Source organism: Sparus aurata, chromosome 20 (assembly GCF_900880675.1).
Source record: "Sparus aurata chromosome 20, fSpaAur1.1, whole genome shotgun sequence".
In the NCBI taxonomy this organism is placed as follows: domain Eukaryota; kingdom Metazoa; phylum Chordata; class Actinopteri; order Spariformes; family Sparidae; genus Sparus; species Sparus aurata.
Window position 1 is genome coordinate 14,611,673 of NC_044206.1, and position 6,268 is coordinate 14,617,940.

Genomic DNA, 6,268 nt, shown 5'->3' on the forward strand with positions numbered 1-6,268 from the left:
CATACCAGGGCTGTACGACACAGTGAGTAAAAGTCATATTGACATTATTAACAATTACAATAATGATTATGTGACATTTGTTGGCATCTGTACCAAACATGTTTTATTCTAACTGGAGAATAAGACTGAAGGCCAGGGTGTCTCTGCAACACTACAGTCTTTATCATGTTTTGTCACACATTTCACCTTCATCAGAAATGGCAGATTCTTGGGATTTGGAAGGCTGCATTGTGATTACCGCTATATTTCGATTGATTGTACAAACTATATATACTCAGTAACGGTTGACTGGCAGGGGAAGGTGCTGTATCCTCTTTTCGGTGCAGGTCATGCTGCCCGAGGCGATCCTGATTGAAACCCGCTTGGAGTGAGAGCTCAACATGTGCCTGCCTTATTACCTGTCACTCCATTACAGATTGACAGAATCTTATTACATGCCCCTTCTTGGCATCCTAATTGGGTTTTCCCCTCCAAGACTTTTTTCAAACCCTCTGCATTACAATCCCACCACTGTGAATACGAAATCACTCAGCGCACATTAGCAAATACACACCTCTGGAGTGGCTGCTGCTGCTGCTGCTGCTGCTGCTGCTTTGAATGAGTAATTGTCTTCACAGGGCACATCCTTTGCTTTAAATGGGAGGAATCCGTTCCTTAGTGAAGAGTAAGTGAAGCAGACAGAATCATTTATGGTCTGATTCGAACTCCGACATGACTGAGAATTTATGAGCTCCCGCTTGTCTCTTGTGAAAAGCGTGCTTGTCCAATAAATATTGGATTGATCTTTTAATAAGTGAAAAGCACTGCTTGGCGAAGACGTTTCCGCTTTGTGACTTTGTCCGTGTACGAAGAACGCAGGACGGAAAAGATGAACTAAATATTTGAGATGAAGGTTCCCAGTCATCCAGGTCATTGTAAATCAGTTTCTGGAACTGAAACAAGTCCAGTTGCCTACAATACAGCACCGAGATTTAAATATTTGAGGTTAAATACGATGTCTGAGTGGTATATTATAAAAGGCTTCTGTGGTGCAAGGATTAAAGAACGAATGGCCCTGTTCGATTTCAGTAAAGATGTGCTCTCTGTCTCCGTCTGATTCATTGCAAAGCGGCAAAAACTCCCAATCTATTTCAAGGTGCATATTCTTCATCGCTCATTCAAATGAAGTGGCCAGTCTCCTCTGTCTCCCTCCCACCCGCCAGCCTCTATTCAGGTGAGACCTTCAGTGTGACAAAAGCCGTCGCTCTCCCTGTTTTGTAATGGCACACGACAACCTTGTCTGACTAAAACTAAAACCTTTGATCTTCCAAAAAGACCTTGCGATGCTCCTACAGTATGCACTCTACCATCATATTAATTCATCTCCCCTCCCTGGATTACCTAAGTAACACATTCAGTAAATACCATGTGGGATAATTTAGTAATCTTCAAAGAGAGGCTCGAGAATGAAGACTTGTTCCTGTCCCAGGAAATTTACATATTTTCTAAGAATTTACATATTTTCTGGGACACGGCGATGTCTCAGCTCCTCTTCCCGATTCCCATCATCTCCAAAACTTTTGGATGGGAAGGTTTTTGTCTAGACGGTGACACATGGGGCTGTCAGCTCATCATTGTTTGTCGAAAAACACAAGAAGCTTTTTTTCCTTTCCAAAACTTCTGACTCCAGCTCCACCCACTCAAGCCTTCATCAGATTCATCAACCCACAGCATGTTGTTACCAAATTCAATTCGCCGCCCGATCAGCATTTCCGGACTTTGTTCAGGTGTATCCTATCAAATTAAATTGGTTCCCAACGCAAATAAATCTAAATTGGCTGTGCACACAGACTTATTCGGGGCAGCGCTGGGACAGCTGATTGAGTGGCTGAATGTTTCATGCACAGTAAATTTGATAAATAATTCAAACTTTTATTACGCACAGATGCAAGGAAAGCAGGGCCCAGAAGAGCTGAGTGATTCTCCGAGGTGAGAGGGCTGTAACTAAGTGCTTCTTCAAGGACATGAAGTGTAACAAATAACATGTTATGTATGTTGTGAACCGCAGCAGAGGTAACATTTTATCACAGAAATGTGAATCGTTCCCGGTTCCCAACCTTTTTATGCGTCATGTCATCACAGCTGAGATACTCCTTTACCACCCATCATGTTGAAGAGTTGTTCAAATTGATGGGCAATTAATGGTAGATACCAAACGTGATTTTGCTAAATGTTTTTCAGACAATTGAACCATCAATTTAGACATTTTCGCTGCATTCTTACTACTGCCACTCCACGTAGCAGAAGGCAACTATTGCTTTTAGCTATCAACTATAAATCAAGTAGCTAATCTCAACTGTTTACTTCTAGATTATTCAGTATCCCCTATGTGTACCCATGTTAAGTAATGTCGACTCTGAGCTACAAACATTTGGACAAATCTTAGTTAAGATTACAATCTCAGTTAACTATTTTAACCAGCCTATCCACTAGCCTACTTTATGCTAACTAATTAAACCGCTTCTCCGTTACCATCAGCTATTTCAAACATAAAGTTTCATTTTGAGATAAGCTCGACTGTTAACTTCTTCATCCACAGTTTATAAAAATGACTCTAGGCGACAGGTATTCAGATTCCTACACAGGGGACAAACTGGTTGTTCAATCCCTGACCCCTGAAGTCTACATATCGAAGTGTCCTTGGGCGAGATACTGAACCCCAAATTTCCCCGGATGGCTCTTTCAACTGTGTGTATGAACTGTAGCCTCTGCCACAAGTAATATGGATGTGTGTGTGAATGGGTGAATGCTGAGTTGTGCTGGAAATGGCTTTGAGTGGTCACTCAGACTAGAAAAGTGTCATACAAATATAGCCCGTTTACCATTTTACCAAAGTAAAAGAGAACAACCAACAGAGTGGTATTTAGGCCAGACTGTTATTCTGACGGTTTCTGGACACAACAGGCCCACTTATCATGACTATAAGCACTCGACTGCCAAACTCAAAACTCTGAACAGATTCGCCATCAGTGCAGCAGAATAATGACCAATAAAATGCCGTCTCGCACTTTTGCCTGTTTAAAAAAAAAAGGGGAAAAAAAAAAACAGCAGCTGAGCAAACAAGCACTCAGATCTGGCAAAAACACAAATGTTGAGTGCACGTGTCCCAGACTGGCCACAATGCCAGCCTGTCTTCTGGGAAAATGATGCAGAGCAAAGTCTGGGCATACGTAAGTTGTGCAGAAGCCGTGTCTGTGCCCTGGACCGTCTTTCTTATCCATCTCCTGCCACGCTGATTTACAGCTGCTGGCTGAGGTTAATCACTGCATGGTTGGGGACAAACTGGTATGGCTTCTCCCTCGTCCTACTTGACAAAGAAAATTATTCGCTTACCTCACTAATAGCTGGTAGTACAGCCGTGACGATGGGTTTTGTGGTGCAGGTGTATTAATCAAAACAGTTTGCTTATTTATTAGGCCAGCAGGTCGGTGTGAGGGTTTGCTGTGAAGTTTAAGGCAGGTGTCTAAAGGGAGTTTATGCTCCTTTGTACTATATTAAAAATAAATCAAATAACATGTGTGCACTCTGTTTGAGCCTTCACTCTCTAACAAAGCAATAGCAGCGACTTTATTACACCGGCTTCAGTATCCCAGTCGATTGGGAGTAGTACCAATCAATGAGCTCTGCATTATTTACCCAGCGGGTCCCTATGGGCTACACTCAGAAAACCGCAATTACTGTATCTGTTGTCCACTCCCTGGCATCAGGATAACTGATTACCAATACAATGATATGACTCCCGCCTGCCACTTGTGATTTATATTCCATTACTCACTGTGTCTAGTTGAATAGCTTTATCTAAAAGTTGAAGTGTCTTTATGTCATTGAAGACAAAGATGAAGAAATAAAATCAATAAGATAATCAATCATAGAATCATCAGGCACAAGGGACATTTCAAGTGACGTTTAACCCAGTGGTTCTTATTGTTATAAGGTGTGAAAGAAGACCCTTAGCAAAAAGTAGTTTATTCAAGTGTACTACAAGTATACTTATTTTATACTAAAACTGAGGCAGTATACTTGAAGTGTACTTTTTATATACTATATTTTATATACTTAAGAAAAGTATAGTGAAGTATAAAGAATAGTCTAAGACTAAGTACATTAATACTTAGACTTACACTTATACTTTATTACTAAAGCTTATACTTGTACTTTAGTATACTGTGGACTGTGGCGCAAAGACTCTTGGGTATTCTGTTGTTATTGGTGTAATTATGGTTTGTGAATGTGTTTGTGAATAAGATGATGTGTAAGACGGTTGCGGGTTAATTCACATCCTTGTTATGTGGTTAAATTGTGTCGAGCTAACATAGATGATAAAAATGTTGGCACCATGAGTGATAGGTGTGTGTGTGTGGTAATAGCTAATTGGTGAATCTCTGGCCAGAAATTGCCAAATTACAAATATTAATATTTAGTATATCTTGATGTTAGTGCACATTAAGGTCAAGTCATTGACTTGTGCTTACATTTAAGTTAACAGAGTAAAAATGTTTTTCACTACACACATTTGCATTGAGGTATTACCTCTATTATAAACTTACATGTTAATAAACTAAAATGTGGACTAGAAGTATATACTTAGTACACTAGTAGTATATAGATGAGTGTACTTGTTGTGTACTTGAAAGTGTACTTCTGTAAACTTAAAATGACCTTATAAAGTATACTTAAAGTATACTTTTATAAACTTAAAATGTTCCAATTTAGTCCGAAGAAGTATTAAATTAACTGTTAACCATTTTCACATTTTAAGACCTATAGTGTGATAAACCTTTCAGTTCAAAGGTTTAACCATATATTATGAGTCTGACCTTAGGCCTGTACTGCGAAGGAGGCTCACTTCCTCACTAAATGGAGCGACAATGGGCTGATTTCAGCCAAGAGGAGCAGGTTGTTTTAATGGAGAGAGTATGAGTGATACAAAAAAGCCTGATCACAGCCTGACGCAACAGTGTTCCTGCAAATATGACAAGAGGAGGCTGATTTTAATTTCTGACAGCTCTACATTGAACTGCTTTTAAATATGAAGCTTTAGAGCAACAACAACTGTTGTTTTAAACAGTGTTTTATATTGTTTTCATATATTTCAGTGATCGCAATTATAAAATGCCAGTGTGTGTTTTATTGAAAGCGAGGCTGGGTGTGCGTATGAAAAAAGGTTACAGTGGGGTTTTTAGGTGCTGTAGCCACAAGCAAATCTCATGTTGTCTCTGTACAAAGACCTTTTTAAATGTGAGAAAACACAGTAGACCTACTCAAGATTTGCGTTTGGGCAACACATAACAGGCGAAACAATAAATGTATTCATGGCCACATTAAGTTAAATTATCTGTCCTGCTGCGAGCGCACAACTTCTTTCAGTGGTGACTGACTGTATATAAAAGTAAATAGGCTATAGCCTGATAAATGACCTCCTGACGCGAGTCGGATCAACAGCTGAGCAGCGTATCCCCTCAGCTGAACATCGGAGACGCTCAAAGAGAAAGTAAACAGCAGCGGATCAGCGCGATCTCTCCCTCCTTACAAATGCTCCGTTCTGATCCAGCTCTACTGGACTTTCAAAGTCAAGGTGACGCCAGCTGTAAATGAGTTAAATAGTGAAACAGCGGCGCTTTTATAGTCGATTTTATGATTAAACTCTGAACATAACCTGGTCGGAACCAGGTTATAAGCTAAGCATAAGTTACCATGGTGATCTAGCCGGGTTAAAAGAGAGCCACCTTTGTAATACAGGGAAGCCTGGCTTCTGTCTGTATTAAGTGTTTTTTGTATTTCCAGCCCAGGAACATCTTGTGCGTCGCCGACACTGTTGCTGCTGAGTGTGACTGCCGCCGTACGGTTTGTCGGTTGAGTCGAATGGCACATGACCAGAGAGAGCCAATCACAAGCGTCAGTTTTGGAAGGAGGCTGTTGATATGAAAAAAACTAAAAACAAACATGAATCCATCGGGGGGGGGGGGGGGACTATTTGATAAATCCGAGCTTTTGCGGCTATTTTTCAAATGTAACTTAAGTTGTAATCATTGAAATTTCCAAAAGCAACTGTAATTTAATTACATATTTTCTCCCAGTAATGTAACGGATTACAATTACGTAAATTTTGTAATTAAATTACGTAACGTCGTTACATGTAATTCGTTACTCCCCAACACTGTATACTTTCTAGTACGCTACAAGTACATGGTCCATAGTATACTTGCTATACTTATACTTATACTCAAGC